This window comes from Mirounga leonina, unplaced genomic scaffold (assembly GCF_011800145.1).
Source record: "Mirounga leonina isolate KUSES-001 unplaced genomic scaffold, KU_Mleo_1.0 Mir_153, whole genome shotgun sequence".
Taxonomy (NCBI): domain Eukaryota; kingdom Metazoa; phylum Chordata; class Mammalia; order Carnivora; family Phocidae; genus Mirounga; species Mirounga leonina.
In genome coordinates, this window is record NW_023270387.1 from 26,771,518 (window position 1) to 26,784,829 (window position 13,312).

At 41.5% G+C, this 13,312-nt stretch overlaps 1 protein-coding gene and 1 pseudogene across 3 annotated transcripts in view; one reads left to right on the forward strand and one right to left on the reverse strand.

The window, feature by feature from the left end:
- NTM (neurotrimin) overlaps window positions 1-13,312 on the forward strand; it is a 409,150-nt gene that overhangs the window by 112,761 nt on the left and 283,077 nt on the right. The gene's annotated exons all lie outside the window — the stretch shown is intronic.
- On the reverse strand, window positions 2,473-3,443 carry LOC118013468 (annotated as a pseudogene).

A 13,312-nucleotide genomic window follows, 5' to 3' on the forward strand; every position in this document is an offset into this window, starting at 1 on the left:
ATCGGGAGGCTGGAGGACTGAACAGTGGGAGAGCATGGGAGATGGAGCACGACATTGAATGGCCAGGCCCAGAGTGACATTTCTCTCCATGCTCAGTCACCTAGTGGTCAGTCACGAGCTTTCAGCTTCCCTGTAAGGGAAACTGGAGAATGGAACCTTCCTGTGTGGCCAGTATTTGGTCAGACTATATTAACCATAACTGCTAATATCAGTCTGTCCAGTTACCGAAGTCTTAGTGCCTGGGTTTGAAGGCATCTTTGAAGCAATTTAACAATTCTTCTGTCTGCATCGAAAATACCTTAGATCAGTGCTTCTGAAAGTGCGGTCCTGGGACAAGGGTGGTGATCAGCATCACATGGGAGGGTGTTAGAAATGCAAATTTGTGGACCCCCCTGTATCAGGAATTTGGAGATTGGGGCCTGCAATCTGTGCTTTAATAAGCCCTCTAGGGAATTTTAATGCTCCCTGAACTTTGAGACTGCCCCAGACCCACAGTTCTCAACTCAACCATGGTCACCCATTGGGATCGCCTGGGTAGCTTGAAAAAGTACTGATTTCTGGGGCCATACCGAGGAGACTTTGATTCAACTGCCCTGGGGTATGGCCTGAGACAATGGGAACCAGTGCCCTAGAATGATTTTTGAGGAATACTTTTCCTCCCTGAAGTTTCCCATGAAAATAGATTTCACGTGGCTTTGGTGGCACTTCCTAACAACTCCTGGGCTATGGGAGTGAGGAAATTTCATGATCGATGCACTTCCCTTCCCTCTTCAACTGGAAGCAACTAGCTGGCTTTGCAGGGAGTGAAGACAAAATAGAGATTTGGGAACTTAAACATGGAATCCTGATTCTGTCACAGACTCATCATGCGGCCTTGGGCAAGATGATTAATTTCTCTTTGTCTTGTGTCTATAAAATGCGAGTAGTAACACTTGCCCACAGATGTTGCCAGCATTATCTAATTAATGAGCGGAGAATGTTTGGGAAATACAAAGTACTGTACAAATGCTAATCATTATGATGAATGCAGTGCATTTTTCAGATACAAAAGTGCTGTGTATATGCTTGTAATTATTATAATTATTGCTAATACTAATAATATTGCTACTAGTAATACATTTCTCCTGCAGTGGGAGCTCAGTATATCCTTTGGGTTAACATTTTGCCCTGCATTGTCAGGAAGTCTTGCTAAGCAGCTGTTTAATGACCATTGCTCTGTACCTCCCCACAAAGTGTCATTCATCAGGAGTGCAAATAGTCAAGTATGCAAACAATCCTGGGGTCCACTTATGAAATGTCCCTGACTGTTGGGTCATCGCCAGATCATGCGGCAGAAGCTCTTCTTTAGGTTAAGGAAGTGCCCAGAATATAGAGTTCAGCCATTCTTTTTTAGTATTTTCATTAGAGGCATTTTTTTCCCCCCTTCTACTGCTGGTCTTTTATCTACAGTGCTTTTGCCATCTGCTTTCATATGGTTGTAAATGTGCTGCAGAGAATCCTAGTGTGTGTTGGTGAGTAGAACTAGCTTCCAATGCTGGCAATTCACAGATATTACCAGCAGCAATTGGTGTTGAGAACAGGGCAAATATTTTTGCTGTGGTTTTATTTTGTTCAGTTTTAGCTTGGATTTTGATTTGGAGGAGGGGACATAAGAAAAGAGAATTGTGTCTCTTCATTTCTCAAGAAATAAATGGTACTGAGGATTATGTGACTGGTTTGGGTCAAGCAGATTGGGAAAAAAACAAAAACAAAAACAAATCAATAGATGATGTTCAGTTAGCACTTAAAAAAATCATTGAATATGTTCATTCTGACTCCCATTTCCTGGTCATAAAGACATGGAAGTCTGAATTGCTTAGACTTTGTCCACACTCTAGATTCCTGATTTATTCATAGCAAATGGGAAAGAAGCTTACAAAATAAACTCATCCTGAGAATTATCCCAATTTAGTCCAAGGCCTTGGAAAAAATACAGAGTTCCCAGATTGTCCCTACCATAGACCCCCTACAGGCCTTCCAGTTATCACCATTTCAAAACCCTGATGGCGCTCTCTCTCCCACTTTCCCTTGGTGAGGCCATACATGAGAACTTAAATGTCAAGTTTCTTTGCTTCAGGTGGTAACTACATCAACTCGCTGGGTTAGTGCTGATCACCTTATGCTGATCAGAAGCTCTGATTGACAGAGATGTCTTAAATAAGTGAGAATGGGAAAACAAAATAATTCACACTTTATGTGGCCCCATGTCTCTGACCTACATCATTGCCCTTGTCTCTGAAGAACTTTCTAAAATTTTTTGCAAGACAGGTCTACTGACAACCAATTCCTTCAGTTTTTGATTGTTTGGTAAAGTATTTCTTTTTCACTTTTGAAGGATAATTTTGCTGTATACAGTATTTTAGGTTAGTGGTTCTTTTAACACATGGCATTTTTTTTTAACCTACTCTCTTCTTGATGGCATGTTTTCTGAAGTCAGATGTGATTCTTTTTTTTAATGTTTTTGACAATAGAATAAATAGTTCTCTTGATAACTGCAGATATGTCAGACCGTTTGATGGTATTCAGAAAGATCACAGTAATGGCGGTTTTCCTGATTGCTGGGCAGTCTCCAGTAACTATAAGGAGTTCCTTGTCTGAAACTGCTGTCAAATCAGCAGGACTGCATCTAGGCCCCATCTCTTTCAAGATTATGGTAACCTGGGCATATTTTCCCCAAGTAAGTTTGCTTCCTCATGTCCCAAGGCCCAACTCACTCACATTCACTTCAAGGACAATACCTTTGTAATAACACCCAAAGTTGTATATAGTGGGGATGAGGGATTCTTTTCTACACCAAGTAGTGTCAGGCAAAAGGTGGCTTTCATTTCGGGCTGTGTTACATGGATCTTTTTGAAATGAGAACCCATTAGCCTAATGAATCTTTCATATTTAGGTGGTTTTTGAGTAAAGCCATCTCCAACAAAGTGGGCTTTAGTAACCATCCTCTTCCATGTTTTCTTCGGTCTCTTTCTTTTTTGAATAACCTTTAATACTTCTGTTTCTCCCTGGACACAAACTTTGGGTAAAGGGACTTCCCATTTTCCCGCTTTCTCTTTTCTTTTTCATTTAATCATATTGGAAAGTTCTTTACCTTGGGACTCCTCCCTTTCCAGTAGACATGCAGGCACTGCTCCTTTGGAATCTTTCCTTCAGTCTTCTGTTTGGGGCTTCTCTTTTCATGCATCTTGATAGTCTTTTTCATTTGTATTTTCTCAGCATGGCACTGTTTATGGTAGAGCTTAGCTTTCAGACCAATCATTTTTTTTTTTTTTTTTGCCTTCTTTGAACATTCATGAGCCTCCTGACCTTCCTTCTTTCTCTTTTCCTCTTGGTAGTTCAGACCTTAGCCAGAGTGCTTCCAAGTGTAACTCAATATATTCGTTTTGTGGCACGGTGATGTCCATGGAGCCGCTGGATACAGCTCCTGGGGTGCAAAGAAGTTCTCAATTTTCCGGAAGGCAGATGTGATTCTTACTCTTGCTCCGCTATGTGTAAGGCACTGCCCCACCCCTACCCCCAGTGGCTTCTTTCCAGATTTTCTTTAATTTTCTGCAGTTTCAATATGATGTGCTCAGGTGTAGTTTATTGGTCTTCTCTGGGCTCCTGTCTTGGTGTTCTCTGAACTTCTAGATCTGTGGTTTCGTGTCTCTCATTAATTTTGGGAAAATATCAGTCATGCATTCAAATATTCATATATTCAAATATTTCTCATGGTCTTTTCTCTTTCTTCTCCTTCTACTATGCCCATTACTCATATACTGAGCCTTTTATAGCCACTCAGAGTTCTTAGATATTATGTTCCTGTGGGGTTGCTTTTTCCTGTCTTTTTTCTTTTTCCATTTCAGTTTTGGAAATTTTTGTTGACATTTCTTCCAATCGCTGATATTTCCTCAGCCATGTCCAAGCTACTGATGAGCCCATCAATGGCATTCTTCTTTTCTGTTGTGGTGATTTTGGTCTCTAGAATTTCCTTTTGATTCTTAGAGTTTCCACCTCTCTGCATACATTACCTATCTGTTCATATGTATTGTCCACTTTTGCCTTCAGAGCCCTTAGAATATTGGCTGTCTGCAATTCCCAGTCTGATCATTCCAACATCTCTGCCATATCCAAGTCTGGTTCTGATGCTCACCGTTTCTTCAACCTATGTTTTATGTCTTTTTGTATGTGTTGTAATTTTTTGTTGAAAGCCATGCAGGATGTTCAGCGTGAAAGGCACTGAGGTAAATTGGTATTTTTGTGTAAGGTTTTATATTTATCTGGTTAGGGGTTAAACAGTGTTTATTGTTTGCTGTAGCTGTAGGTATCAGAGGCTACAACTTCTGCTCTCCTTGGTTTTTTTTTTCTACCGGGTTGTCTTTGGGCTTCCCTAGAGACTTCTTTAAATACCATCTGAGATGAATAATTCTTTCAGTATACAAAACTTTTTTGATATGGAGGTAACTAACATGTGGGAGGAGGAGAAGCATTCTATAGTCCTATGATTAAATTTCAGTGTTTCAGCGAGCCTGTGTGCCTGGACTGGGAGCTTTACAATTGCACCTCAGTTTTACTTTGCTTTTCCCCCTTAAGTTGAGGTAGGAAGACTGTGGCAGACTGCAGTTGGGTATTTCCTATTCCCCAGACTCTGTTAAAATAATTTCTCTTGAGATCAGAAGAACAGGATGCTCTGGGTGTATTTCAAAAAGGCTACCTTTACTTCCCCCCCTACTGAACTGCAAGGGGATTTTTCTCTGATAATCACTGAGAGAATCTGGTAGGGTTCCTGGAGGGGTTATTTACAAGTGTGTATGTAAGCCTGGGGAAGACTGGAGCCCCTTGGAGTTTGTAACTCCCCAAGGTGTCCACCCTGCCCCTGTGATCATTCCTGGATCATGGTGTAAGTGTTCCTATCCCAGTACTCGTTCCCGCAAAGCTGTTTGTTGTGGGCTTCTGCTCCTGTAAGTTGTGACTGTCTATATGTATCTGATTCACCTGTCTCTTCAGTGTTGGGGGCAGCAGTTTGCTCTGTGGCCTCAGTCCTCTGCTGGACCTAAGAAGAGTTGTGGATTTGCAGTTTGCTCAGCATTTTTCTTGTGGGATAGGAGTAATGACTTTCCTCTCATGCCAGACTGGAAACTAGAAGTTCTGTTTAGTCCAATAATTATCACTTAACAAATTCAGTCTGTGTAGTCCATCAGGCAGAAAAATAATCGTATGGGCCCTTAGTGTTGAAACGATGTGAAATGGAGTATACATTAACTTATAGCTACAACTATTTGTTACAGACTGCCTTCTTTTAAGAGAAAAAGAAGAAAATCATATAAGGCTGGGAGGAGGTGGGTCAGAGAAGAGGAGTGAGTATAAAATCAATTCTGCCTATTATTCATGAGGAAAGAATAATCAGCAAATTCATTATAAATCCTTATGTTTATATAGGAAAGTCTTATTTATGAGGTACCAGCAGTGTTCCACATGAATGAATTTGTCATATAACTGAGCTATCATCCTTTAAATTGAACTTAAAACATTACAATCCTTCTTGATAGAGTTCTTTTTCTAAAATATATTATTGTTCTGTCTTATTGAGCAAAGCACAGAGAATATCATTTATCTTATTTTGTTACTCGGGTCATTATTGTAAACATCAGTCACAGAGCAACTCTGTTGTAATTCAGAGCAGCTCTCAAGGGCTCTGTAGGTGACTGGGATCATTTGCACCTAAGCACACCACCTGCCCTGCTTCCCAGTGCTTATTTTTACCTCCCCGTTTCACCAATTACTTTTAAAGCCCCCAGCCCATCTACTCAATTGAGAATAAAATTAAATATATTTTATTTATATAAAATCTGTCTATCTACTAAAATCATCTCACTTGTGGCTTCCTGGTGCACACACAACAGTTGGAAAAACACTGTTGTATAGGACAGGGAGAATTGAAAATCAGCAGGGGAACCTGAATTTATGTTTGTTTAATTACTAAGCAGATTATATGTACAAAAGTAAGTTAGAAGCTCTGACCTGTAGGCTAAAAAATAAATAAATATAATAAATATGTCAGCCATGTTATGGAGTACTGTGGAGAAATATAAACCATAGCAAGGCGTAGGAGGGCTGGAGGTAGGGGGAATCATGGAAAACCTTTTTGATAAGGTATTTGAGTAGAGACCTGAAGGAAGTAAAAAAAGAAAAATGAGGGCACCTGGGTGGCTCAGTCGGTTAAGCGACTGCCTTTGGCTCAGGTCATGATCCCAGGGTCCTGGGATCAGGTCCCACATCGGGCTCCCTGCTCTGCGGGGAGCCTGCTTCTCCCACTCCCCCTCTCCCTGCTGGTGTTCCCTCTCTCGCTGTTTCTCTCTCTGTCAAATAAATAAATAAAATCTTTTAAAAAAAAAAAAGAAAAATGAAACCATTGAGATATTGTGGAGTATGGAGCAAGAATTGCATGTACAAAGGCCCTGAGGCAGGAGTTTGTTTGGGATCAGAAAAATAAGAGGCAAATATGACTTGGGCAGAGTGAGGGAGGGAGGGAGAAGGAGATGAGAACTGAGAGGTTGTGGGAGGCTAGATAATTGAATTAGTCAGCTATTACCATGGAAGTGCTGCAGATATAACTCAGAGGTATACAACAATAGCATTTTTTCCCCTCACTTTCAAATGTGTGGTTTGGCTCGCTTGGCTGTAGACTTTAAATTGGGCTCAGGCCGCTTCTGCACAGGTTCATCAGAGACCCAGGATGAAGAATCAGAATGTATCCCCTCTCCCCAAATCTGTTCTCCAGGTAGAACAGCAGAGTGAAAGAAGAAAGCCTAATCACCCATGCACTTTGCAAGCCTCAAGCCTGCTCGCATCCTGTCTGCTAACATCCCCAAAGTCAAAGCAAGTAATATGGCCAAGCCCAAAGTTGACTGGTGGGAAGATCCACCCTGCCTACAGTGGGAAAGGAAAAGAGTCAAGAACCATGCCCAGTAACTCAATCTAACACAATTAGGGAGGGGTCTGTAGACCATTAAAAGTCTTTAACTTTTACTCTTTATGTGAAGGCAAGTCACTAAAGAACATTGAGTCAAGCATTGACTTGTTTTGACTTTTTTTCAATGAGTAACCCTGTTCATTTTCAATCAGTAACTCTGGGAACATGGGGAGAATAGATGTAAGGGTCCCTGGATGTAAGAAGAACAGTGGAGACACTGTTCCCATGTGGCAGATGAGAGATGATGGTGGCTTTGACCATCACGTAGACATGGACATGATGTGGAATAGTCATTTTCTGAGTCTGTTTCACAGGTAGAGCCATCAGGACTGGCTGGTGGATTAGATGTTGGGCGGGAGAGAAAGCTAGTGGTCAAGGACTCCAGGGCTTTTAGTTAGAGGACCTGAAGCCATGAACAGGAAGACTGGCAAAAGACCAAGTTTGAGAGTTGGGGGTGAAGAATTAGGTGTTCTGTTTTGATCATTAAGATTTGAGATGTCCATTAGGCTTTCAAGTGGAGACGCCAAGCCGGCAATTGCTTATGTGAGCCTAGGGCTCAGGAAAGAGGTCCGGGCAGGAGATGGGGTTAAATAACAGTTTGGAATAGACTTAGACTTGTATTTGTCTTGGATGTTGAAAATAATATTTCACACAGAGTCAGACTCTGTTATATAATCTCTTGTGGGTGGGAGTCTAAATCCTTTCCTTCTCTACTGGCTTTTCCCCCAAAACATAACATGCCCAAGCCATCTGCTCCCTCTCTTGCTCTTTCTCTATCCCTTTCTTTCATTCTTAATTGACATTTTTGAATAGTAATTTACTCCCTCATTTCTATTCATTCCTTAACCAACTGGAATCTGTATTCTGTACTGCTACAGCTATTAAAAAAACTGCCCTGACCGAAGCCTCCAAACTCTGCACAAATCCAAAGTGTACTCTAGAGTGCTTCTTTCATTGCTGCATTCAAATTGTTGCCCCCCACCTCTCCTCTTCCTGAAACCCTACCGCTCTGACTTCTGCAGTGCTGCCTCCTCATCTGGCTTTCCTTGTGCCGCTCTGGCTGCCATGGCTTTGTCTCCTGTGCTCTCTTTCCCTCCTGTGCTAGCTCCTGTAACACGGGTTCTGCCCATGACCCAAAGCTGTTAGCCTTCTCCATGGGAAACCTCATCTATCTCCTGGATTTTCACTGTCAATGTGTAGGGGCTGCCCAAATTGCCATCTCTGACTCTGATGCCTTATCTGAATGTAGTTAAATTATTCCTTCTACGTGTTGCATCTATCCAAGTCAGTGTCCAATAGGGACCTCAATCTCAGCATATCCAAAAGGAAACATCCCCTGGGGATTGGAGAGGTAGAGGTCATCACTCTTCCTATAAGTTCTAGTGACCCAGAACCTTCCTATAATTATCATACTCAAGAGTCCCCATGCCAACACCCATTCGCCTGTGAACTGACATGTGATGTTCCCACAGGAGATGTCCTCTAAATCATCCTTTCCCTGTTTTTATGACTCTGCTTTAAGACATCTGATTGTAATAGTAAGAACTTTGAGAAGGCTCCTCTGAGTTCATAACCGGGATACGGTGGTCCTTCTGGGTACCCCACCAACATCCTATTCCCATGTCGCATCAGGTGTTGACATTTATGCACATAGTTTTGCCTAACTTTCTAAATCAGACTTCTCCAGGAAAGAAGGCTGTATTCGTCAGTGTGCTTCAGGTACTGAGATCAGTACTCAGTGCTTGGTAGGATCTCAAGAAAAGGTTTTGAATTTAACAGAAATGACATTTGGATCAATGAATCCAACTAAAGATAAGCAAGGCCCACGCACAGCCATGGGCGCATAGTCTTCTAGACCTCATAGCATCACCTCTGGGATTCGTAATAACTTTGCTCTGTTCACAAGCTTTTTCTTTATGCCCACTATACACGCATAATGAGAGTGTGCTCGTGACTGTAGGCAAAAACACTGGATGGTCTACATGAATTCTGACATCTCCTCAGAAAGAGAAAGTAGCCCAATCATCCCTAGCTAGATGATGAGTGTGTCTCATGTTATTTCCAGGCAATGCAAGGTTTTATTTTTGTCGTGCACCAAATGGGCTTGGTGTCAGGCAGTCAAATGTCTGGCAATCTGCCTAGCTGAAGAGATAACATGAGTAGTGAATAGAACATTATTGTGTGATAATGATTTCCAGCAGCTATTGAAGATAAATTCCAATGCAAAGTAGAAAGCTTTATTTCCAGGGGAGAAGATATCGATCCTGTGGCCACTGTAAATAAAATGAGAATTGCAGGTGTAGAGAGATGTCCCGTCCTGTCATTGCCATCGAGTTCTGCCTCCTGAAGCCAAATGAAGACCCACTTGCTGATGAGCAGTTTGATGTCCCCCTGATGCTGTTACTTTCTTATAGAAATGTGTCATGGGAATCAGATGCAGCATGTGAGCATAGGTTCCGTCATCGTGTTGTGAACACAGTTCCTAAATGTGAGATCAAACAAAGGCCTCTGTGGATCAACCATGATTTATCCCAGGATAGTCCCTAGGATCTTGCTTGGTTCTTGGAGAGAAACTGTTTTATGAGTCAGAGGAAGGTTAGGAGCCTAGATAACTGAATTTTTTTATAGTCTTAATGGTTGGTTAAAACAGGAGTCTCTTTTTCTTTATCTACAGCTTGAGATTGAGGATGTGATTATTCTTCATTAGCTTTTGAAGAACTGATCATTACAGCCTTTCTAGGTCATAGACTATTCAATCTAGGAAGGACCTTAAGGATCATCTCATTTAATCCTTTTATTTTTCAACAAGGAAATGATGACCCAGAGATAAGTAGCATTACAAAGGGCATAGTTAACTTGGCCTTTTTATTTTATTTTATTTTATTTTATTTTCTGGTGAAGCATTATCGGAACATATGACTCTTTTTAACCTTACTAGAATTCTGGTGATTGTAGAGGATGTTTTCCTTGGGATAGCATTAATTTACTCCAGAATGAGAAAATTTTCATGGAGACCTTTCAAATTCTTAAGGGTCTGGAGGAGTGCTAAGTCTCTCTGGTTTCAGAGACTAGATGGTATATATTTTATATTTCTTCCATGGATAAATGCAGACTGTCTGTCTGGTCCCCTTATTCTCACCCAGAGATCAGCTACCAGTAAGTGCTATGGGTCTATGTTTTGCATCTCCAAGATCTCTGGAGGGTCCTGAACTTGAAGGTCACTAACTTGAAGATCTATACCCAGTGGATTTCTGCACCTCACACATCAGTGAGGAACATTTGCAGGGTAAATGTTGTTGGAGATCTGTGGCTGTAGGGTCAGCCAGTGAAAAGCTTGCTCAAGAGGGTGATGGGACGATGGCAAGTGGGTTTACATTAAATCCAGATAAAACTCAAGAGGCCATTTTGATTACCCCTCAGCAATAGCTGTACAATAGCTCCCATCATATTGCTATTCTCTTGACACCTAGTTAGGAATAGCAGTTAGAAGGTTGGGAGTTTAGGGGCAGAGGAACAAGGAGAGACTCATAGGCTCTTTGTCTCTCCTCGCAATCTCAGAGAAGTACCCCCATTGATCCCCAGTGGATGGTGTCCCATGTTTATTGCCACATGGATAGGGACCTTGATTAAGGTTTTTTTATGTTCTTAACTGGCTGGTTGCAATTCTGTGGGTCTTATCCTAGTTGCTATGTCTCTGTGTTGATCAGAATACATCCCTACTACATCCCTACTACTGTGGACAGAGTATCTACATATCTACCCAATTTATAAACACTCAAATGTTAAAGAGGTATTGAGCTTATTAGTATTTATCTTGTCTCCTAGCACCTTGGCTATACACAGTGTAACTCATTTATGCTCATATTTCTGATGTTTTTCCTCCCAACATTTCTGTTTTTCATTAATGAAAAATATCTAGTTTTGTTGTTATTTTTAACAAAGAGCACTGTGGATAGAGAGAAATTTGAAATGTCTCTTTCTAACAGACCTCAATGAACTTGATATTTCAGCTTTCTTAGGTGTGCATTTGAATCTTTAAGAAACCATATTTATGATTACACCATCCCAAAGTGAGTTCTCTCTTTTCTGTACTTCTGTACAGAAGTATTGTCTCTACCAGTCATTTGGCAGTTAATTATATACTGCCTTGTGGCATTATAATTTAACTTCTTACGTATTTACATTATTTGTGTAAGTGGACTCGATCCTTGAGGGAGAGAATTGTGTATTATGCTTCTTTGTTTCCTCTCTTACACCTAGCGGAATGCTATGTGCACAGTCGACTGTCAAACAATATTTGCTGAATAATCTACTACATAGTATTTCTTAATGCCTCTGCATAATGGTCCAGGAGAGAATGTTGCATAAAAAGAGACAATATTCTTTCTAGTATTAAAATATTTGGTGAAATACTACAATAGTGATGTTTCAAAGGTCTGCAGATTAAATGGCTGGGGGAGTGTACCTTAGCTGCTGGTATGTGTGAGCCCATGCACATGTGGAGAATTTTTGTGTGCATGTGTTGGGGAGCACATTCCTTTCATCTCTGATTTTGGGAACTTTTTTTTTTTTAAAGATTTTATTTATTTTTGACAGAGAGAGAGAGACAGCGAGAGAGGGAACACAAGCAGGGGGAGTGGGAGAGGGAGAAGCAGGCTTCCCGTGGAGCAGGGAGCCCGATGCCCAGGACCCCGGGATCATGACCTGAGCTGAAGGCAGATGCTTAACAACTGAGCCACCCAGGCGCCCCCTCTGATTTTGGGAACTTTAACCAATCCCTCTGATTAAGGATGGAGAACACTGGCTGTGTAATAGATGCCTTGCTATGGATGGCAAGGCAGTGATGCCTCAACTGGAAAATCATTAACTCCCAGATTTCAGCATGTCCCTCTATCACTTATCAACAGCGGCAAAGCTGCTTTATCAGCCAAGAACTCCCTTATCTTTCAGTGACTGTGGGCCATGTGCCGCTGCTTTCTGTAGATGGGAGATAGAGCTGCATCATTTACCCGGAGGTGACAAGGATATAATTTACAGGCTCAATCAGTTCTAGTTACCATGTAATTACAGAGTTATTACATGGTCATTTGTTCCTGATGGACACCAGTGATCTTTTATCCGGTTCTACTGTGGTCTGTTTCTTGTCTTATGCAACCAACGATGTTTAGTCTCGTCTGCATGGGGTGTTAAATGGTGTACTGGGGAGGAAGGACAGAAACGATTTGGGATAAGATGTTGATTATGCTGAGATGCTATTTGTTCTTCTCAATTGGCCTGATGATAATAACAGCATCCTGTGGCTTTCCTCCCCTAGGCTCCATGTTCACATTTTCTCCACAAGAGAGGATGGAGACAATATTGTACTTGGCAGCATGGGGGAAATTGGGTGTAAGGAATATTCTGACCCATATCACCCAAGGATGAGATGGGAATATCAACCTTAAGACTATGTCCCTGCCTCTTGTAATTTGAAGCTCATGGTAATGCCATGCCTATTGGATGAAATGTTCCTTTTCATGATGTAAAGCATTTAAGTGTGTAATTCAGTATTATAGAGAAATCATTAGAAGTTTCAGTAACCTGCCCAGTGTCACCAAGGGAATGGTACTTCTGGAACTCAACTGACAAAGCTTGGTTCCTTCCATTCTAATACACTTAAATGAATTTCTCTCATTTGAAGGCAATATTCTTTTAAAACCACAAGTACTAGATGTGGCATGAAGAAATTTGAATATTACCACGTATTTACTTGAATGGCTTATGATAAGTTCTTTAACCCCTTATTTTTATTACTTATCAATCGATGTGTGTGATACCACTTCATTTTCTGAGTGTGTCTAATGTGTGTGGATTCCTAATTTGGGGAAAAATGGGCTGAATGGGGTATTTCTGTCACCATTCAAACGTGTGACGGCCATGTCATGATATGGGCGGTATACTAGAGTCAGTCTTGTAATGCAGGAGGTCTGGGTTCTGGTTTCAGTTTTTCCATTAAACCCTGTGATTCTGAGTCTGCTACTCTGCCTGCCCAGGCCTCAGTTGGCTCTTCTGGATGATGGTCAGATGGACCAGACAACCATGGAGGTCTTCTCCAGCTCTGACATTTGTCTGTGACTCTGTGATGGGAAGTCGGCCCACAGGCGAGTCTGAGAGCAGTTTGCCTTGTTTGGGCACAAGGTCACAGGCAGATAATATTCAGTGTTGTTACCAGAAAAGCTTCTCCTCACATGGTAGCCAGAAAGGTGCTGACACGCACGTCACATTTCAGTTGATAGAATGCTGGGAATCGTAAACGCTCTCTCTCACTTCTCTCCACTTAAA